This window comes from Zonotrichia leucophrys, chromosome 1A (assembly GCF_028769735.1).
Source record: "Zonotrichia leucophrys gambelii isolate GWCS_2022_RI chromosome 1A, RI_Zleu_2.0, whole genome shotgun sequence".
NCBI lineage: Eukaryota > Metazoa > Chordata > Aves > Passeriformes > Passerellidae > Zonotrichia > Zonotrichia leucophrys.
This window is the reverse complement of record NC_088170.1, coordinates 63516769-63540357: the sequence shown is the minus strand read 5'-3', so window position 1 is coordinate 63540357 and position 23589 is coordinate 63516769. Positions and strand designations below refer to the sequence as shown.

Sequence of the window (23589 nt, the reverse complement as noted above, 5' to 3'; positions counted from 1 at the left end):
AAGTTCATGCCAAGCTTCCTCACCTAAGTCTTTGGGGGAATGTCACTGCTTTAAACTCTATCAGCTTCCTCCCAGCTCCCCACACAGCCCCCATTCGGTGTCTGATCTTTGCAGCATTGTCATCACTTTCCAAGCCGTGTGCAGGGCAGGACTTACATGGTGCTAGCGATGTGCCTGTAAAAGCTGTGACTTCGCTCCTCTGCTCAGAGGCTTGGCAGGAAAAGACAAAGCTCTGTGCAGCAGCAGAGTGATGGGGAATGCAGATTTGGTCTGCTCCAGACTTCAGATTGCAAGAAGGGGAATTGACTCTTCTACTCCATTCAAGGTTATATCACAGCTGAGTTGTCAAACTTGGCCTTCCACTGACCTGCATCATGTGAGGGGATGAGATCTGCCCCTCACTAGCCTTGGCTTTTCTGTTCCTCAAATATGGAAGGTAGCAGCATAAACAACTTTCACTTGCAGCATGAACACTGCTGCTATTGTGGGACTAAATGTTGCATTGAAGTCTTTATTCCCTGTAGCTCCACCACTGTTAAGGAGAAAAACACTTTAAATAGTCCTGGAAACATGATATGTTTAAAGAAAGCATAGGAAAAAATGTTTTAATTCCATCAGCAGGCATTGAAACAGTGTTTATTGAAACTTGTCTTTCTGAAAGGTAACTAGGGCTTCTACAGATAACCCAAATGAAGAATTGCATGTCTAATTTTATCATTATGTAAGACACTTGCAAAATGTACCCTGAAGGAATGCTACTAAAATTGCTTCTTTATTGATGTAAATCTTTGCTAAGTTAATGGTGAAATATTTCTGTGATCCTGTGTCACACCTCCCAACATGAGGTGACTCCTTCAAAGAGTTCTCTGTATCCTGTGAAGTGTTTATCTTGTTTGAGCTTGTTGCAAGGCTTAAGGAAAAAAATCATCAGTGAATAGGATAGGAGGAAAGCACTGGATTTACAATTTTAAAAGAACTTGCAATTATATGGCATATCTTCTGCAGAAAAACAACAAAACCCAACAAAATGCAAACAAACAAAAAAAAAACAAAAATGAAAAAAGCAAAAGCAAACTCCTAACAAACAAACAAACAAAAAAGCTCTCAAACCAATCTTATTTTTTTATGAAGAGAAAGAAATAAAAACAGCTTGTCGAAGGAGCCAAAATGTTCAAGCACAAAAAAGATTTAATAGATTCACGGTCATAGAAAGAGCTTGCACAGGGATGAATCAGGCTCTTACTTCTCAAAACATTACTGTAAATGGTAAAGACTAAATAATATTCTTAGACAAATACATATGCATCTCTGATAATTAACCACAGCCTGCACATGAAGGAACATATTTCGGTCTGTCTTGCTTCAGATTTAAAGGAGTGGAAAGCTCTCAGAGTCAATGGGACTATTCTTTATTTAAAACTCTAAAGCTGTATTGTGCTATTAGAACAGGCTTATTATTTGTGAGCATCTGCCATGAAAAGGTTGAAGCTATAAATAAAAATACAGGTAAAGTCATCTAAAAGGCCACTGATTTGGCTGTGGTTCTGAGTGAATGGAGGAAAAGACTGGTACCTGTCCTAGGTTATATGGTAAAGAAAACAAGAGCCTGATTTTTTTCTGATTTGTCTATGACAAGACAGTATGAAGGCCTAGTGGAAATGTGCTTTCTGTTACAATTCAGAAGCATTTGAATCTGAATAGTTAATACAAAAACTGCCACTTGACTGTGTAACAGCAGTGTAGTATGCCACTTGCATAATTAAATAAATTTCCTTTCCTTCCTCCAAATTAATAGACTACTGGACCATGTCATGATTTATGTATCCTCTAATGCTGGCTCCCTAGATGCAAGAAGGACATAAATGTGATAGTGTAGGCATTTTTTTATAGACGAGCAGGCAACTAGATATGAGAACACAAATAGAAAATGCTTCCATAGCATAACAATTTCCATGGTATAACAAACCTGATGTACAGATACTTGTTTTTGTGTCGTGTCAGTGTAGTGTAGGGGAGAGTCTTATTCTTCTTATTCTTTTTTGCCTCCAAAAGCAGGATATCCAAAAGATGTGTGAAGCTGCACGTGAGTTAGGAGACCTGCACAAACTCATACTCAGCATCTTGTTTAATCACAGGATCTCTATGGCATATTTGCATCAACACCTTTTCCTTGTACATTCCAAAAATATCATTTTATTAGCTAGAATAGAACTGAAGGTTACCCTGGAAGGTAATTCAGCTTGGCAGGGGTCAGTGGTGCTTGGTGACATTCAGGCTGTAACTTACTGTCCCTGTCTCACTGCTGACAGCAGAAAAAGGAGCTACTGAATTGCCCTGCATCTTCCTGTCACTGTTGCACCTCCTCCTGCCCAACCCACCTCCCCACTGCTGCCTTGCTTAGGTAAAAGGCCACTGTAAATTGCTGTGCTGTATAAAATAAACTCAGGTCAGAATAGCGTGCACCAGGAAATGCTGTTGTACAGACTAAAGCTACTGTCAGGAATCAGCTCTTGAAGCAAAGACCATCTCTAAGAAAAGCCTGTGTACTGCAGTCTCCCAAAGATGAAATTTCCCAAACTTTCACTGAGGAGAGCTGCTGGGTATCTGAGGCTGGAAAGATAGGTTACTCTCCACAAACACAGAGTGTTATTAATTTTGCTGCTCTGTAGAAGTTGGACATCCATCTTCTGTAAGCAAGAGATCAGAGGGGTTGTGCTGCATTCAGGATGAAGGACAATATTTTTGTCCTTAATTCCAGCACCAAGAGGATGGATTTACTTAGAAGAGAAAAAGAAGGAGTCATTTTGTCATTTGAGGTCTTTGTTCCTGAAGCATACTAGCTTGTGCAGAGAGGAGAGATGAGACTTTTGGACTGTTCCCCAATAATTTGTTGGGATTTCATTCTTTCCCCTTAAATGGGCAGGGAGGACAAGACTGATAGATATTTCAGGGCACTGCTTTGAATTAACAGTTTCAGTAGCAGCTATTATAAGCAGCCAGTCTGGGTTAGGATTTCTGATATCACTTTCTCTTTAGAAGCTCTGAGGCCAGCCAATCTTTTTCTTCTTTTTCTTTTTCTTCTTTTCTTTTTTTTTTTAATATTTTATTTCTTTTCACAAACTAATTCCAAAGGATTCCTAAACTATAAAAATGAAATTGCTCCCTATAAAATATAATTGGAGCTGCATTGTAGTTCAAGTGACAACCAGATGCTGGAAAAGAAACCAACAAACTGTCAGTCCAATTATATAAGTTTCTCAGTACTCACCGCATGAAGTCTGGTCCAAAAGAGATTTGCTTCTGCTAAGACCTTGCTGGTAATTTTTATTTTTTCTTAACAGCCTTTTTGATAGCTTTTGTCCTTCTGTATCTACATGTTTTCTCAATATTCAGGCACCAAAACTTGTGTGTGTTCTGTAGGCTGAGAAGCAAATTCAGAAGTGCAATAGGTATGAGAGCAGTTTAAATAAAAGCAGTAGTGGCAGCCACAGGGGTTGTATTCTCACCATCCCTTAAAACACACAAACTCTCTCACCAGGTCAATGGATTTCCATCCTTGTCTAATAAATGCAAATTTTAAAAAATCAAGTCACTTATGTTTGCAAATCTGCATCTTTTTATCGAGGAAAAAAGTGTGGGTTTCCTGCTAATTAAATACAGTGGAGTTTGTTTTTGTGTTCTATGAAGAATTCCAGTCTTTGGCTTTGAGTGGCTGCACAATCCACCCCAACTCTGTCACAACTTATCTAGTTATCGAAGCTGAAAACAGAGTTAGAAAATTTGCTTAGTTCCAGATGGTGGCAACAAGCTGAGCAGAATGGTTACCCTGGCACTTTTAGCATCGCTGAGCTGGTGGCAAACTTGTTTTCCAAAGCTTTGGAGTTGGTGCGTTCAGCTCTGGCACTGCATACAGGTATAACAGGATGCAGCTGAAATGGAGATCTTTGGACTTCCTGCTGTGCAACTCCAAGTTCCTTCCATTTGGTCATTGTATGAATTAGTACCTTGACCAAGGTTAGTGAAAGAGGCTGTAAAAAGAAGAATCAATTTAAGTACTGGGAACATTTTGATGAGAGAAAACATTAGATGTGATTAGCCTCTTGCTGCCCAAGTCCAATGATAGCCCAAGTGAAAGTAAATGTCCTTACTTCGGTGATAATTTCAAAGCCACATTCTTCCAAAGTCCAGTAGACATTATCTCTGTTTTCCAATGTTTGAACATTACAATAAATACTCTATTTATCTATATAAAATCCCCATTTCCAGAAGTTGTTTTTTTTCCCTTTTTTAATCTGTGAAATCTTTTAATGAAAGTGTTTGTGTATTATGGCTTTTTGAGCTTCAGTAACAGAAATACTGACTCACATTACCTAAGAAAATATGTTTATTTCATTGGAACCTCACTACCTCCTTCTGTTTCTTGCAGGACAGCACTGTATAAATGACCAGGCTTCTCCAACAACTGTTATTACCTAAGGTCAAAAATATCATACAAAAATATAGCCTGGCATGCTTCAATTTGTACTTAGGATCAAAGTTGTTTCTGTATTACATATTTCTTGTAACACTGCATTAGAAGCAGTTTCAGAGAGCTTCATAGGCATAGTCAGAGAGGAAGAGCTGAGTAATAACTCAGTTTTAAGTTAATAAAGACATGAGTAGTGGTTGGATGGTTGGAGTTCCAAAGCATGTGTCCCATCCTGAGCCTGTGCTAAGCTCGTGTGTCCCTTTGCAACCACTGCTCTTTGGGTTCACAGTTTGCTGTGCTCAGTGGGAGAGTTCAAAGTCCTTTGGAGAGCTCAGGATTTCCTCCTTCTCATTAACTGAGCATTCTTACACCTCTCCTGTGTCTCTTAAAGCACACAGAGGTGACCACAGCATCTTTCAGTCCTGCAGGCCTGGAATAAATTTTTTTACTGAGAAGGGAGAAAATGTTAGAAATGGGTGAATGTAAAAAGAGACTTTGGATGCTTACCTTGGGCTGCTTTTGAATGAACTTTAACAACCAGAACTGCAAAACCACAAACATCCAACTAACAATGGAGAAAAATCAGAACCACTTGTTTTCTGGTGACTGAGGTGACTTGGTATCTGCTGTCAGAAGCAGCATTAAAACAGGAAAAAATAATTCTAAAAAAAAAAAAAAAAAAACCAAAAAAAACCCCAAACCCAAAAAAAAACACCCCCAAAAAAACCAAAAAAAACCCTCAAGAAGAACAAATTGCTTTGAATGGTCAACAGGGTATGTGACATTTTGCAAGTGTTTATTATCTATATAATATACACCATCTGCAGCATGGGGTGTAAACAGCCAAAAGCTAAATGAGGGATGCATTTGCTGTGTTTTTAACAGGACTTCTTGAGTAGTTTTTGATTTCATAGTCCTTGACACTTTGAACAGAGTAACTTGTGATCAGCAGTGCAGAACAACCCAACCCTATCAAATACTGACACTGGAAAGACATTGTATGTCCAGACACACATACACTTTGTACCTGACCTGTCTTCCTATATCCCTAAAAAGCTGTATGAGATTGGAGCTGTAGCACATTTAGCTATGTGTCATACTCTTCATGTCCCTGCATAATTGCCCAGTGTGTCCCTGGGAATTTGTCTTCTATAAAACTCCCTGTCTTGGTAAGGGCGACCAGGGACAATGCCCAACCCTTTGGGGCTTGGCCTAAATGATTTTTAATGATGCATTCCAACCTAAATTATCCTATGTTTCTAAGCAAACAAAATGAGGGAACTCAGAATATTCAAAGCAGAATTTGGGATTTATTTTTAGGGTCATAGCATCGGCACCTGCATCTGGCTGGAAGTTTGAAATTTATATGGAAGAGGATCTTGCTTGAGAAGATTTAATGATCATTCTGTTTAATTCCTTTAAGTCTCAATGGTGAATGGTAGACATTTTTTCATTTGTCTTTTCTGATTCCAAATGCTGCTACTGTCTTCAGCTTTCAGGCACAAGCAAGTACTTGCTTTGATATCTGTAGGTCTAAAAAAAGTCTCGGTTATGCACTAATGGTTCAGAGGTTCATATTGCAAATTATTTGGGGCAGGAATTATATATTCCTTGGTGTGTGTAACATCTGAGTCTCTGAGGACCCTGGGTTCCAGTGTTCAGTGAAAACAATTGGAATATAATATTTTGCTTAACTGGGTTTTAGATGAGCCTGTCTTGTTAACTGAAATGCAAAATAAAAATAGAATTAATATTTTTTTCACTCACCCTTTCCAAGGAGTGCCAGTAATCAGAATTTTCTTTGTCTTAAAGTCAATCATAAATTTTATGACAGCATACATGCCAGAGAGCTTTGCACATAGACACGTTTCTCTGTTGTCAATAGTGGTTTGTGTCACAGTGGGAAATTTGACTGCTGTCTTCAACACTCAAATATAAGTGGCAGAACCACAATTCACAGTCATAATTTTATGAATAAATTTATCTTCTCTTCAGATCTCAGGGAAATTACTTATTTTGTTTGGACTGAGCACCAGCTCTTTTGGATGGCTTATATTTAAATTCAAGGCAGTTCATTCATATGCAAATACGGTGCCAGGGGCAAGTAGAACAAAGTAGCTGACATCCTGTTTTCTACCCAAAGGCTGGTCCATGAGGCCATGTTTCCATTCCTACTTAACAAAAGTGTTCCTCTAGCACTTGTTTCAGAAGTGAGCATACCATTCTCACACTTCAAAAATACCTGTATCCTTCTCTACATTCTGATATGAACCACATGCCATGGACTGATGGCAATCCTTTTCACAGGTCATCCTAAAATAGCTTCTGAAAGCCACATTCTTGTCCTTTCCATCCCATAAATTCATAGTGTAGCTGAAACACAGAACAACAGAAATATAATATATCATCAAGATGGTTGTGATTGCCACAAAATATAACAATATCTTGGTATGAATCTATCCAGGATCATTTTTTCCCCCTCAGACATTCACGAATGCATCAGATAGAAACTCTTTCAAGTGTTTGCCAAGTGAATATAAATATGAACAGCTGGGGCCAGGGAGGCAAATTTTCCTTTTATTTTCCCCTCTGTTATGCATCAGTATTTGATTGGTTTGTTTATCTGGTTTTGGGCCTTTTGTTTTGCTTGTTTGTAGACGTATGAATTTTAATGAACAGAGAACTCTGGTATGAACAAAATATCTGGAGACAGCACAGAGCAGTGGTTAAGAGACAGAATCTGTGTTCAGGTTGTTTCGATCCCATTTCAAGTCCTCTCACCTCTGAAAAATCTGTTCATTCTGTTCTGGGCATATGCCCATCACCAGTCTTTCATCTCTGGTTTTGCTTTTCAGGTTTCTGACAATTCTCTTTGTCTCTACTTTTTGCTACACTTTGTTTCACTGTTTGACCTTTCCTTGCCATGCCCAGTTCAAGTCTTTTAACACAAGAAGGTATAGAAAAGGCTATTTTTCATCACCTCGGGCTTAGGAGACCTCAGCAAAATTACCAGCTAATACACCTTTTTTAATGAGGCATCTTTTTTGCACATCTAAAAAAGGCATAATTTGAAGCTCAATGCTACTGGATTTTGAGCAAAATAAGTAAAGAATAAATGGGATAAAGCAAAAAAAAAAAAATGGAGAAGAGCCCTATCAGCTGTGCCCTCAGAAAATCTGATTATACTCTGCTCAGAGGATGGTTCCCTTTTTCTTTCCATTTTTCTTATAATATTTCCATAAATTTCTACTGATGTATTTCACAGAAAGGAACTGGGCTCTTGATCTGAACTGTTATGGCAGCTTTAAAAGTTTTAAGTAGAGAAAGATTAGAGGAAAGAATGCAGTGATCAAGGTGAGGAAGACATTTTATCTTCATTAAATAGCTATAGGAAGAAATCTTGCAAGAAAAACAAAGCAAAGGGAAGAAAAATTACAAGGCTTCACCAAAAAAAATTCCAGTTGTCTTGTCACATACCCGGTTTAGACTTATTCCTGCCAATAAATTTCTTATAAAGAGACCAAACTGAAACACAGATGTCCCATCTCATCAAATGTATATCATGACTGGCCTTAAGCCATGCTGGAGTCTTACTCTCAACTGATTGGGCATTTCAGAAATCCCTGTGTCTCAATTGGAACAAACAGCTTTAGGAGTAAGAATGTGCGTGACCGGGAGCTGCCCCTCAGTACTGCTGCTGGTTTGTTTCTTACAGTGAGCATGTGAGGCCAACCATGGCCTGAACCTAAGGACACAGAGCAGTTAAAACCTGGGAGTTAAAACCTGCACAGCCCTGACAAAGCTGTGCCTGGACTGTGCAGCTCAATTTCACAGTACTTTCAATGATAGCAGGAAAATATATTGTTTGTCTTTCCATGTCGTTGCTGAAGAGTATTTGAGAGAACTTGTTCTCACTCCCACTCTTTGGATAGGCTGGGCCTGCAGTGCACAGCTGACTTAGTGGCTCCCATGACTTCAAATGTCTTACAAGAGGTTATACAGGAGCAGAAAACCTTTTTATTTTCTTTTTTCTGTAGTAACATGATTATCGGGGTGTACTTTTGCAGCACAAATAGTGCTTTTGTGGGGATAGAAAATGCCCCAGTAGGTTTCTCTAATCCTTCTTGAGAGAGACATCCTGGGGCAATCAACTCATTTATACATTCTCTACATTTTTCCCCCCCTTTTTCTTGAAGAAAAGGGCTGGTTTGCTGCCAAGACCTGTTTAAGTGGTAACCTATGCAATTCATTCTAAAAACACTCATTTATCATACCCAAATTAATCTTGTAACAGGATAGCTGCTCTTATTTTCATTGTCATTTTGCCCTTTGGATAAGAGATCACAAACACATAGATATTCAACTCAAAGGTTCTAAAAAGCATATATAAAAGAAGGAAAATAGGAATGGCATTGCTATAATTATAAACAGAAACAAGTAGCCATACATCTTCATTTCTCACATATCACATCTATTAATAATAGAATGAAATGTAATTTGTGCTGAATATTGCTCAGAGTCTTGTGCCAGAAGCATAATTGTTTTCAATCAGATTGGTAGTTGGAAGGAAAAGGCTTTTTTTAAACCCACAGTAAACACAATTTATGCAAAATGATTAAAATATTTTATATTCCATTTTTTTTCTGGAATACAGAATGCATTTTGACATGAAAAATTATATACACAGTGAAGAGTTTGGTATGCAACTACTGTACAGAATTTTAAAACTATATATGCACACTGTTGTGTATAAAAAATAATATCTTGGCACTGGCAAGAACAGCTTGCTACAATGAAAAAGTTATAGATGTAATTTTTTACTGCAAGCATGCAGCATTTTAAACCTATGTCTTGTAAAAGCATTGCAGACAAATTTAAATGAAGGGTCGAGGTTTCTGTGGCAGGCTTGGACTCTCGATTCTTCCTTTTTTGGGGGGGTGGGTGTAAAATTTTATGGGTTCTGCTCACACACTTAGAGGCTTTTCTCTCAAAGGACTTTCTTGTAGAGGAACACACTGCAAAATGTGTGATTTCTGACACCTCTCCTGTTCCCAGCAGCACAGGCCTAAATTTATGTTCTCTGTCCTGCATCCCACTCTGCAGGGACATGAAAATAATGTCTTATTTTTCCTTCATTTCCCCACACACCCCCTTTTCCCTTATGTGCCAACATATCTCTTCAAACTGACTTTCCTTGTCTATGGATATTGAATATCTCTAAGTGTTTTGGAAAGATGGTCCATCTCCTTGCATAGTTGAAAGGGTTTGAAATTGTGGTTTTTCAAGCAGACTTGAAAGTGGGAAGCATTCACCAAACCCACTAAACCGTGATTCTTTCCATTGACTACAATGAGCTTCAGACCAAGACCCAATCTTCATTCTTCATCGTTAATTTCTTAAAGAAATGAGTTTCCTCACTAAGCTAAGTGTTGTGATTCTTTAAACAATTTATACAAACAATTTTAAGCTCATCGATTTTTTATTTATTTTATTTCCAAGTGAGAATTTGCTTTCTTTCTCCATCCCTGTCTGCTCACTGGTTTGTCTGTGATGGGTCGCTGAGGTCAGTGGTACTTTTTCTGCTCCATGAATGGAACGACTCAAGTGTTTGAAAGAGACTAATGACTCTAATAGCCAACAAAGGATGAATTTGCTTATGTACAAACATCTTTGTTTGTGTGCCAGTTAGGACATTCATGCACAGTACATCTATTCTCCCACCATAGGTGTATGCAAATTGAAATAAAGCTGGGGGGGAAATGGCAAATGGAGCTTGAATTTCAGATGGAGAGACTTGGGAGCAGCCCAACTCCCTGGCGTGGTACAGCAGGCGCCTCCGGTCCCCCTGTCTGTGCTCTGGGTTGCCCACAAAAGAAAATTGCTGCAGGTCCCATCCAGTCTGCATGTGGCAACAAGTCCCTAGTCAGGGTGTTTGGAGCAGAAGGACTGCAGGGCAGGCACCACAGAGCCCCACAGGTCACATTATAATGAGCTGGAGATGATCAGAGAGATACTGGACACCTCCAATTCCCGAAAACAGCTGGAGTGTGTTTCTGATGTGCATTAGAAAAAGGAAAAACAAGCATAAAAGCAAAAGCCTTTCAGAAGTCTCTGCCATACCTCCAGAGTTGAAATTGCTGTAAAACATATTTTTCTATCATAAGGATCTGCTTTTCAGTACTTCTCCTTCATCTTTTTTTTTAATTTTTTTTTTTACTTCTCTCATTAGAAAATGACCACAGAAACCTTGAAATTTAAAACTATCATCAATATAGAGATGGTTCTGTGGAACATCTTAGTTTAAATAGGCTAGCACATATTGACTAAATTCTCTTTGGGTGAAAGTGTTCCAACTATATACAAAGGCACTCCTCTTCCAAAATTATTTTTCAATTGCAAACATTGAAATTATCATTTTTCATTCTCCTGTGGGTTATTTTCTTCTGTCTTTGCATAGTTTGAATTATTTGTATTGGTTTGTTTGTTTTCTGAGACATATGATTTCTTTTTATAAGTGTATCCATGCAAATGTCACATTAAAAAAGAAAAGAGAGGAAATATCTTACTCCGGACCAGAGACTACTTTGGAGGCAGGGGGTAAAATTAAACTTCGAATTATTGCTGCATGTCTGAGGCACAAGCAGCAAAAACAAATTTAAACATTTTCTATTGAAAAAAATATTTGCATTCATTCTGCGCTGAGGGCTTTCTGATACATTTTTGTTACATAGCACACTTCCTTGGTAAACCACGAAGCAGACATTGGAGCTCACATCTTAGAACCTTCTAGGGCTCCTAGGGCCAGACAAAGCAGAAGTGGAAGCAGCAGTGAAGGATCTGGTCAGGTGAGAGCATCCCATACCCAGCCCGACACCATCAGCTGAAGGGAGCACTGCTGAAGGCCTTACAGAGGGACAAATGATGCCTATTAGTGTTTCAAGTCAGACCTGCCACATCCTAAGATCTGTCTGAAGAGAAACTTCTCTTTGCAGCTGAGCAGAAGCATTTTCTGGGATAAGCAAGAGTGCCAGGAGCTGGGACCACCACCTCATCCAGCTCATTGGGATGTCTGTCTGCCTTCACAGCACATCCAATCCAGTGGGCTCAACACTCTGGAGACCAGAGCTCCAGCCCAGGGAAAACTGAATGTAGATATTGCCATAGAATGCCTTTTTTTCTTCAGTAGTGGTGATTCCAAGCTTCCACCCACAGGCTGCTTTAATGACAGTACTGTGGAGGACAGTGACGCCCACAGTTTGGTACTAAGCCTGTTGTCAGCTCTCAAAGTTTCTCACAGTTTAGCTCAGCTATTTAGGGCTGATGAGATCATGCTGTTTAATAGACCAGAGACCACATAGGGATGATTTACCAGCACTTTGGAGAACCACAGTTTGAAAATCGTTGAGCACAGCTAATCCCAGGACTTGATTCTGGCAGGTAAGATCGGTCACTGGAATTGCTCCTGTCTAAGAGGTGCAAAAAGCCTTGACTAAAGCAGTATTTTCTGGATTTACTTCTGTAACACTGTTATGACTTCATTGATGCCTGCAGTAATGTATGGGAATGAGAGAATAAAACCAGCCATGATTACCACAGATCCTGGTTTTGGCACTGGTGCTTTCAGAAATGTACACTTGTTTGGTACCTGCTCTCAGTTTCTCTGGAGATGCCTGTTTCTTACAAGCCTCTGCTATGCCTTGTCCATTACTGAATGGAGCTGAGAATTCCCCACAAGAAGGGATCCATCCCTCCTGGCTGAGCAGATATTGCTGGCACTGTATAAACACAAAACTATGGGTGTTACTGTGGTGTAGGTGATTTCTCACAGCTTACTGAGAGTGCTTGGTCCTGCTGGGTGTTGAGAGAGGAGGATCTGGCTTTCTTGCCAGCTGAGCTGACATCCTCATGGATATTTTTGCAGCAGGATCAGTGCAGGCACCTGTGCTCCTGTGGGTTTCCATGCAGAGGTGCCAGGGCTAGGTGCATACAAAGCCCCACAGCCTCTGTGTTTGCCTGATGCTCTTCAGCGCAGATCCCAGCCAGGGCTCGGATTTGTGGCTGGGCTTGGAGCCTGCAAAGCCAAGGATTCAGGATTTGGCCTGCATCTGTCTGTGTATTTATATGAAGACAGAAAAAGCAAATTCTTTACAAGCAAATATGAGTCAAAACAAAAACACTGTGAAGGTCAGCTGAGCACAGCAGTGAGATGATGTTATCCCAGCCACACTTCAACTCTTAAGCTGCCTCAACAGCCAGAGGAACTCCTGGGCAAAAGTCCTGAGAGAATGCCAGCTGGGAAACCACCCACCAACACCCAGCTGGCTGCTCAAAACAACTGGAGCCTCAGTGCTTGACACTCAGCTCCAGGCACAGCTGCAGGGCAATACCAAGGGCTTCTCATCAAGTTTTCCAAGAGAAATACTGCACATGGGAAAACACTGTTACAAACCCCAATTGGTAAGGATTTCCTTTTTTTAAGTAAGATGAACAGCAATATATTTAAGGCTAATTTTTTTTCAAGCTAGCTGGCATAATATTAATCCAGCAAATCAAACTCTGGTTTAGAGTTGCTTTCTTTTTCTTCTTTTTTTTTTTTTTTTCTATAAATGTATTGGTTAGCATCTTGCTTTCAGCCAAGATACTATAAACAATTCACAGACACAGATCCAGTCCAGAGTTAATTAAGGCTGATCAAAGCTTATGTGCAGCCCTGAACTCCTAGTGCTGAGGATAAAAGCAGAGGTCTTTGTTAAGGATGTGGTGTCCTTGGAAATATATATCCCCTCCTTATTTGTTTGGAATTAATTTAATTTCATTGTAACCTCATGTCCATAAATGCCCTTCCATTAAGTAATAACAATCTCTATGCAATTCTTCTTGGAAAAGTTTTGAAACTGTCTGGAGGCATTCACCATAAATGTGTATTTCATTTTTAGAGATGTAGTAATGTGTTTACTGTAGTAATTTTGCATTGTGATCACTTTCCTTGTAGGAAGGCTCCAGCTTTGACCAGTTCCATTGAGTTGGGCACTGTACTTAGATACAATCAATATCTGGAAAAGTTTCCAGGCTACATGAACAAGACAAGCAGGAAGTCTTGTGGACATTCTACCAACTGAATGTAGAGACATCAGGGCTGAATCTAGAATTAAAATCTAAAGTCCTGCCAAGAGGGCTATCTGCCCACCCCTCCATCCCTTCTGGGGCAAAGCAGCAGATGGACACACACCAGCCACCTACACTTGTGTCTTTCAGGTGAATGAGAACCAAACCCAGCAAGGGGAGGAGAATTTAGCAAACAGCAGCTGTTGCAAATAATTTGCAATTTGCATGGTACATATTTGCCATTCTGTTTAGAGAAAGCCAAATCAGTTAAAATCTGGACTTCTAATAGTATCCTTGTTTCTTCAATGATAGACAGAATATGTAAGTTGGTCATTGCCTCCAGTATGCACCAATTTTGTCTCTAAACTGAGTTACCTTCAATAGATAGAGACTCTTAGTACAGGTGTTAGGGCACTTCAGAGTCCCAGATAACAATTTTAAGTTGTTTTACTTCCTCACATTTGCAGGAAGCGTTACCAGAAGTCGACATCTGCATTACTGCATAACAGGTCCTAAACCATGCTCATCTTTGTGACCTTCAGACTATTCTGGGCCTAGAACAGGTTTGTTCCTGAAGGGATGTACACAGAGAATGAGCACTCTCTACTTAGGAGAGCAGTTTTGTCCATGAGGGCAGAATCTGGCATGGAATTGCTGTGGGCCCCATCCTTCAACAGGACAAGCTCTCATGTGCCCACAAAAGAGCTCTTTTGTGTTATACACAACTATGTGCCAGATGTTTTACCCTGATAAAATGCAGATCAGGTTCTGTTTATGCTTATGTTGGAGGACAGCTTCTCATTAAGTTGGTGTGATGCAAACTTAATAATTTTGGCGGCATATAGTCCTCTCATAGAAATGGAAAATGGAATATCCAATATCCAGCCTTGCCCACTCCTTGTGAATGGGGCAGGAAACCTCTCCAAGGACAGCAAAATTGGTCCATTTTTCTTTTATGTCCATATGCTAAATTACACAGATATTTTGTTTTATTTTTTCTTCACTTTTTTTCATGTATGAGTTTTGCCAATCCAGTTATCTTCAGAACAAACTCTCCTTACTCTAAAGCTCCTCACAGTGCTTCCATCATGTGTAGAGGTAACTAAATACTCTACTTCTACTATTAAGATTTTGCAATATTCCCCTGAGGGCTCAATAAACATCCCCAAACTTTTCCCAATGAGCACATGGGACACTGAAGGACATCTCTAGCCCAAAGCAGAGATTCCATTTGGAAATGGAATATGATTTTCAACTGGAAAGTCAGAAGCAGAAGGATTTTAATTTCTATTGTTCTTAGCCTTTCACTGGTCTTCAATTAGTCTTACTGTCAAGTGGAAAAAAGATTATAGTAAAGTGTAAAGCAAAATGTCAAATTTTACTGCCTGCCAGGTTTTGTTGTCGTAATGGGAGCTGAACAAATTGGTAATGGGTAGAAGCCTTGTGCTCATAGTTACTAGAGAGACAAAAGAATTGGTGAACTTTGTGTTCTGCCTAAAAAATCACTCTGGGCTATGTGGCTACTACTTTACTGTGTAGAAATAAAACTTTTTTACCTTAACTGTTGAAGCAACAGAAGTATTCTCCTCTTCCATGGGAAAAAATTAGAATTATTCCGTCACTTTGTTAACAGCAAATCTTAAGTATTTAATAAATTGTAAATATTTCCCTTAGGTTATATTTACGGAAATAAACCAACTGCTTGGGTTTGGATGAATTTGCACTTAGAAAAAGTGGTTCTATTATCTACTGAAGAAAAGAGAAAGATCACTAGTGGAAACACGACACAACAAAATGTCACATCAAGTTTCAAATTTGAAATAGGAGAAAGTGTAATTTTTTCAGCTGATTTTTTGCATCTAGATTTTTCAGAGAAGACAGTTTCTGCTGACTTTGAGATTAATTTCTGGTTTTGTTTTGCATTATAAATTACTTATTTTCTATTAGTCGTCTCTTGCCCATAATCTGTGAGAACAGCTCTATATATATATGAATTCTTCTGGTGTTTTAATTGGATGTGTCTCCAGTGTGATACCATAAGTCTCTCATTTAGCATCAGCAGTTTAACATCCTTTGGAGCAAAGTGAACCAATGACTTAATTAACTTCCACTTGGGCAGTTATCTGCTCTGGGAACCTGCAGGAAGTATTATTCTATTTGAGGGTGACAAATGAACATACATGAGGTACCACACGCCACCCAGTGGGAGATCTGACAAGAAACATAATTTATTTCATTAGTGGTGCCAAAATGGGCTTTCAAGCTGAAAACCTAAATATGTAGCAGTGTCTTAGAAGAGGAAACAGCATGGGCTTTGTCTGAAATAATTGATTGTGTACAGTTCACAACATATATTTCCATGGGAAAACTTAAGTTTTGTGCCAGTCTTCATCCATCATACTGTAGTTTGTTAGATGTCAACTTAAGTGGTGTATAAAATAAACAATCATAAATACTTTTGGATTTGGTAATATTTATCAATTACATTATGTAATACAGATTTAAAAGAAAATAACTAGCCTTGATTCAGAATTAACTTCAGGGTTTTAGAACATATTTATAATTGCTCTTAGTATTGTAGATTTCAAAACATGGCTACAGTCTCCAACATCCTTGGCTTGCTCCAGATTTGTTGTAATTTATAGAGTAAAAGTTAGTGGCAGCCTCTAATTACCCACAGAACCAAAGTTTCCTGAATGAAAACTTGAGATCAAAGGGCATGAATAATAGCCTTAAAGGCATCTCCCCTTACACAGGCTACTCTTAGCCCCTCTGCTGTCCTTTGGTATAAATTAAGCACCTTAGGATGAATAAAACATGAAGCACAGAAGGTTTAGATTTCACAGAAGATGAATGCTTGGATTATTGATGGGAAAAGGAGCATGGGAAAGTATAAACCATGTAGATCTAAAAATTTTAAACTCTGTAAGCAATCACCTTTGCTTTAGTGATTTTTTAAAATTTATTTTTTGTCGTTCTGTTAAAATCCTTTCTTTTGATAAGGCAGCTGGGTTGTTCTGTGTCACTGAGCTGCACTTTTAAGCAAGCTCAGAAGCCTTTCACAGTTCATTCTGTTGATTTCAGTGGGCATATGACCAGGCCATAAAACCACAAGAGCAATCACTGGTTGTTAAAAACCATACAAGCACTTACATTCAATTATAATGAAAAAGGTGCATACCTCTTGTGTCTCATGAAACTCAGACTTGAAGGCTGTTTGATTCCCCTCATATATAGCATGAATCCAGTTCCTTCCTGATGTAAAGTTCATTGCCTTTCACTGGTGTTACACGTGCTGAATTTAATTCATTTCATATCCCATCACAGTATAAATGTGTGGAACCGTAGGAATTAGGAAAATAGGATAAAAACCCTTTCTAATGTAGATGTTTTTTCATAGACAAATTTTCCAGGATGAATGGGTACATGAGACAAAAGCTGTGTGTTTGTTTTGAACATAATTCTGTACTTGATTTCGATGTAGAGCATTTCCTTTGAAGGAAAAAAAAAGTCCAAAAAGAAAAATCAGTAACACTTTTGGGAAGCGGTAAAATAAAATGTTTCTCCATGAGCTTGAAAATGGCTGACTCTTCATCTTGAAGAAAGATAATTTGTTAGGAATCAAAATATTAGCTTTCTGAAATTTGGATATTTAAAAAGTTATTTATTTTGTGTTTGCATATATTGAAAACTGTCGATGAAAGCAGTCAAATGCCCAGATTACCTTCCTTTGTAAACTAGAGAGATCTATATTATAATCATACCTCATTCAATCCTATGGCCCAGGTATCAGGGCAGCCAAGCAAACCCAGGGAAAGGGGCTTACATACTCCTTATACTTAAATAACATGAGGGTTTTGAATAAAGCTCCTCCGGTTTCCAGGAAGTTGAGTCAGGCTTTGTCTCTCTTCTTAAGGCTGTTCCACTTTTTAGGACACAATTAAAAATTCATTGGCCTGGGAAGGGAACCCAAGTGCCTCAAATCCCCAGGGATTTGATCACTGTCTTATACAGTCATTTTCACGCTCTCTTGCTGTCTCAATAAATATTGAAGTATTTTATGCAAAACTAAAGACCGTGAGCAATGGAGGAAAAATGCATTCAAAGGCTGCTGTAGATTGTGATGGTTGCAGCAGCCTTGGGGAAGGGGGGAGTCCTGCCTTTGACCCTTGCCTTGAACCAGGAAAAAACAGGTTTGAAATTCTCCCTCCTCATGTAGGAGTGTGCCTATTCTGGGAAACTGGATTTAAAAAAATAGAAATTTAAACAAAAATGTTCACTGCAAAGGTCTTGTGCTACCTCTCTAGCTTTCCTGATTCCAAGTGCAGAAAAAAAATACCATTTAGAAAATTGTAATGCCAAGGTTAGGGATGTGTATTTTTTTTTGTTTGGGTCATATTGGAATTTGGCTTAAATTTTTTGATTCAGTTCAGTTTAGACAAAAAGTCTTAGAGTAACCTAAATAAGACTTCTTCATATTTATATTTGTTTTTCTTTTAAGACAATAAATACATAATCAACTGAAGAAATAGATCAAGAACATTTCCTTGCTTTTTCTAAGATTTTAACTTTTTTTTTCAGGTCCATTTATTTGAAGGAAGAGCTGTGAGTCAAAGTTTTTTTGATCACAGCCAAAAAATTGTGGGTTTTTTTTCCCTGTGAAGTATGACAGGAAAAAGTACCATTTTTCAAGTAGTTTTAATCTTATCTCTGCATAGGTGTAGTTGTACTTAAATTGTCAGGTTTCAGGAAAACTCTGAGCTCCCAAAGCTGATCCAAAGCCCTCTGAGTAGGTGACAGTCTTTCTGTTGACTTAAACTGTCTATAGAGGGGAAGCTATCTGAGCTAAAACCTACGGACTGAGAATTTGTGCCTGTGTAATCTAGTTTATGAAGACAGAGGTTTACAGGAAGGAGAGATACCTCAAAGTTATCTTAATATTGCAGAAATTTGATTAATTGTGCTTTGAAGGATACTTTTATTTACTGTGTGTGTTTTGTTGGGTTTTTTTTTTTCTTCCTGCTGTATTCTGGATATAACATATTGATGGTGAGGACACTGCAGAGGCCAATGAATTCCAATCAATGTGAACACTCAGAAACCCTCAGCAGCCAAAGAGCTCTGGCAAACAAAGCCATTTTATAATGCATTGACACAGACTTCACATTGCCCAGAGGAATAGAAAGGGTAGTTAGTTTAGGCAATCATGAAAAAATAAATCTCAAGGAGCAAATATTCTCACTTACAGCAGTTTTCTGACAATAAGGCCATTTCTGACGGGAAGGGAGTTCACAGGTCATTCTTATTAAGTGCTTGACTGATTTATTTTAACACAACTCTCCCTTCTGCTGGAGCTGGGAGAACTGAAGTGTATTTTTCCTCCAGAAAAGCCTTCTAATGCTGTGCTGGGCTGCTGAGTGGAAAGGGTGAGCACTGCTATCCCGTGGTATCAATTGCAGTGTGCTTCCATCAATGCAGCCAAAACGCTCCGGAAGGGAGAATTCTCCAGCTTGACTCCACTCCCTTTCTGGCTCTCCCTGACCTCTGAGTTTGCCAAGTGCCCTTTTTGGAGCTGTTAGGTGGTAGTTGTGCTTGTCCTTGCCAACTGGATAACCTGTTCTCTCTAGCCACTACACTTTCCTACAATATTTATTTAAGGAATAAGGAATAGCCCAATTCTCCCTTTAGAAGACGGCATTTTTAAATTTGCCTTAAAGCATTTGTGATGTTTCTCAAAGCCAGACTGTACTGAATATTAAAAGCATCATATGGGGTAATATTCCTCACTCATATTATAAACCATATCTTTTGGGACCCCAGCTTCGCTTTTAATTACATCATTACCCTAATTATCTTATTAACATCCATTCCTTTATGGAAGAATAAAATAAAAGCTTTTTTTCTTTGCCCCCGCAGCAGGCTCGTGATCAAATATTCGGAAACTATTACACTAATCATAACCATTTCACTGCTAGCTTCCACTTTGCCCATCTGTTTGCCCATACCCACTTGCTTCCTGCCACAGCCTCAGACTGTCAGCTCTCTGAGGCAGGGTGTCTCACAGAGCTTTGCACAGAGCTTTTTTCTGACTGGGGTGTGTGGGTGGTAGAACTGTTGCAGTGATAGATTTGTTTTCCACGTTATCAGTAACATAATTGCATTATATTAAATGATAATATTTTTGCCAGTGCATTTTCTTTTCTTATAGTCTTGGAGTACTGTGCAGCATCTCCAAAACAATTTGGAGCAGCAATTCATTTATTAATTAAACAGATTGAAAAATAGTAACTGAAGTAGTTTGTGTACAATAAAGGCAAACGTTCTGTCCTTTAGTGATAGACAATCATGAGTTCAACACGCTTTGCAGAAATTAGATAGGAAGCAATGAAAAGAGAATTTGATTATGTGTTGTCACTCCAATTCATTCTTCTCACTTCTCACAATTAGTTTAGGCCCTTCATCTATTCATGTCATCCATGCAACACTTCTGTGCTTGTTGTTTATCACCTCCCTCTTTTATTCCTGCTTTGCAAATGGGAAATTTTTGCAATATTGCTTCAGAGGAAATTATAGATCAGACTAGACAGTCACACTTTTTTTTTCTTTCCTTTTATTTATAGCAAGAAGAAATATGAATTGAAATCCATGTTCATCAAAGGGAGCATTGGGTTGAGAACACTGGATGCTGGTTGCAGTAGTAAAAGAGTACAAGCTGAAAATATGATACAGCTGTGCAGATAGCTTTGTGATTATTTTGAAAAGCTGGCTATCTGCCCCATCTGACAGTCTGTGAGCATGGCAAATAATATAACATTCATGCTGCTCCTGTTTTGGCATTATGTATATGAATCATGTGGTCACCACTTTGCAAATTGGTAGTCGATCAGAAAAGAGTTAATGACTAAGGTTTTGGTCATGGCTTATTCCATTGTTCCATTATAAAAAACATTGTAAAATGAAATATTCAGGCATAAAGGACATTTGTGTCATGACTCATAGGTCATGGAGAGCTTTTTTTTAGTACATTTTAAGGAGTTATTTCTAACTTCAGAAGTTTCCTAAACTTTTGATCAACTGCTGAATGCCAGGCATGGTCCATGGATTATTTTTTGACACCATAGACTTCTACATCCCCCAAATAACCAGTCACTGTCACTTCTGTTAGCTGGAAGAGAGTATGCAAAGTCTTATTTCATCTACGTTTCAAAATTCTATGGAACATTTGCAATTATATTTTCTCAATTAAAAAAAATCACCAAACAAACAAACAAACACCAAAACAAAAAACAACTGTTTTTAATTTGCCTGAAGTTTGGGTTTGGTTTTTTTTTGTGTAGCTGAAATATGTGAGAAGGGAAGCCCCCACTAAGTTACATGGTGAAAGGATGGGTTTTATCCTGATGGCTTTATCCCCTTTGCTCCAGCCAGGAGGTGGAGGCTTTTCATTACACTCACCATTTGTGCTAATCAAGTTTGAGTGTGAAAATCCCCCTGTGGAGTAGCACTCTTGATCCTAAGTCCACCTGGGCACTGTGGTTATGTGAATGTCACTTTGGAGCAAAGCTGATAACATAATTAGATGATGTGCTGGGTGATTTTCAACACAGCAGTGAGCCAAATCATCTCACCAGTTCCTTCTCCATGATTCAACAGTTTCTCTGAGCACATGGGTGACCCCAGTAGCTGTCTTGAGATGAGCTTCTCTCTGTCAGCATCAAAAATTTGCCTTCTTAGGAAATCATGAGTGTCTGCTTATCTGAATTTTAGCTTTTGCTCTTTATTATGGACAGACTAGCAAAAGTTAAAAGCAGGGGTTTGTGCAAAGACAGAGCTGAAGTTACACCTAATGCCAAGTAAACTTGGAGTTTTCAAGGCAGGGAAAGCACAAAAGGAGAATGAATACTGATGGAGCTATAGGAGACATGGCCTGTACCTCTGTGCTTTGCAATCAGATATGCCATAAGAGCATGAGAGAATATCACATTTACAAACAGGGGCAGGAGTAGTTTATCTTTATACCCATTAGTGCAATATCAAATTTCTTTCCTTATCTGTCCTAGAAAGGAGCAAACACAGTCCAGGTTCTTGAATGCACAGAGAACAAGGAGGTAGAAAACAGTGTCACCCTGCTAGTGACACCATGGAAGAGCTACCCTGCATTTCAGACTAAATCTTGTGAGCCATGGCACAACAGCCTCTTCAAAGACACTGTGGGAATTCAGATGTCTCACCACTACCCAAATACTTGTCTGCTTATTTTGTCACACCAGGTTCCTCGCTTGCTAGCTGTTTGTGCAGAGCACATGGATACACCTGCCAGACATTTCACATCAAAGGCATTGTGGAGCTTATGTTCCAAAGCAAATATACAACTGCTAGCAAAACACAGCAATCAAAAGCAGACAGTTCTTCAATTTGATGTAATGTAAGAAACATGAATTTGTATGAACTATGCTGATTTTATTTTTGTCTTCTACTGCTATACAAGAATATTCTTTTGATGATAATTTGAGCAAAGAAGAAGTCTGTTGAAACTTCTGTAGTTAGAATAGCAGGAATTGGATAACAGTTTTGGCTTGTGGCATTGTTTGCTTGTTTGTTTTTGTTACTGGTGGCAACTGGAAATGTTCATGTTACCCAAAGTGACAGGGAAAAATTGTCAGCATTGCAGCAGTACCCGTTGCCCCCCTCCATGAAGGAAAACACTATTCTTATCTATCTGAAAAATATTCAGCTTTGATTGGAGATTTGCACAGTCAGTTGCTTAGGTTTAATAATGCTAAGAATTGCATGAGAGGCTTGGTATCCCTGATTCAGACTTTATCCACCTGATATATCCAATCCAAACCTCTCTCTAAATAGAAATTCACCTGTCATATATAGGATTAAAATAACTCCTGGACCATACAGTAGGCATTAGAAAGATTTAACATAAAGAGAAAAAGCCTAAAATTTAAGGGATCACTTTAGCTTCCTGCTGTAGCAAATTCTATGTCTGACGGGAAGGTTAATAAAAGGAAATAAGGATTTACAGCTTAGAATTGAACAATTCTTTGAAGTTTTCTTTACATGAGGATTTTTTTTTTTTATTTCAGTAGTTAGCACTGTCAACATTTCCCTTCCAAAATATCATATTAGTGTGAAAATAGCAAGGAAAAATGCACAATAAAGCAAAGGTTTTATGCCTGTAAAGTTAATCTCCATATAAATATGGAATTCCCAGCAGAAATGAGTAAGAAATCAATAAAAGTACTGAAGTGATAAAACACAATTGTCAGAGCAAGAGGTCTTGAAGTGCTGTTTAGTCAATGTAGTGGGATTTTTTTTTTGTCTGCACACAGCAGTCAAATGAATAAGGTTCTATACTACAGATGAAATGCAATTCATCTGGTTGGTATATAGTTATCATAGATACACACACATTAGACTGTAACCAGATCATCTTCAAACACAGTTTTGAAACCCTGATTTTACAGCAGGAGAATGAGGATTACATGGTTTAACTGCAGTCAGTAACTAATTACCATGCAGCTGCTTCTATGGTAATATTAAAAACCCCCACAAAATAAAGAAAAGTAAAAGAAAAGGAAAAGGATAAAAAAGGAAAAAGAGAAAGAAAACCCAAGACAAGAGCTGCACAATGCAATTGCTCACCATGCACTGGCCAGTGCCCAGCCTGTCCCCAGGCAGCTCCTGATCAATTCCCCAGTTTCTGCACTGGACATGGCACTCCATGGTGTGGGGTGTCCCTTTGGTCAGCTCAGGTCAGCTCTCCTGGCCACGCTCCCCCTCAGATTCTTGTGCACCTGCCCACTGGCAGAGCCTGGGAAACTGAAAAGTCCTGGATTTAGACTGAGAATTACTTAGCAACAACTAAAACATGAGTGTGTTTTCAACATTTATCCTCATACGGAATCCAAAACACAGCACTCTACCAGCTACTAAGAAGAAAATTAACTCTATCCCAGCTTTATGTATGCAACCAAATATGGGCAGAATTTGTTATTAATGATCTG

The 23589-nt window shown here is 38.7% G+C and overlaps 1 protein-coding gene and 1 long non-coding RNA gene across 2 annotated transcripts in view; one reads left to right on the top strand and one right to left on the bottom strand.

Moving 5' to 3' along the window:
• The window catches only part of SEMA3A (semaphorin 3A), a 236677-nt gene that overhangs the window by 27130 nt on the left and 185958 nt on the right, over positions 1–23589 (top strand). The window lies entirely within an intron of this gene.
• On the bottom strand, positions 1212–23349 carry LOC135458081 (uncharacterized). The gene is made up of 3 exons (XR_010442848.1): positions 23228–23349; positions 6711–6841; positions 1212–4028 (listed from the first exon to the last, which is right to left on the bottom strand). It is a non-coding gene; the product is annotated as an uncharacterized LOC135458081 (long non-coding RNA).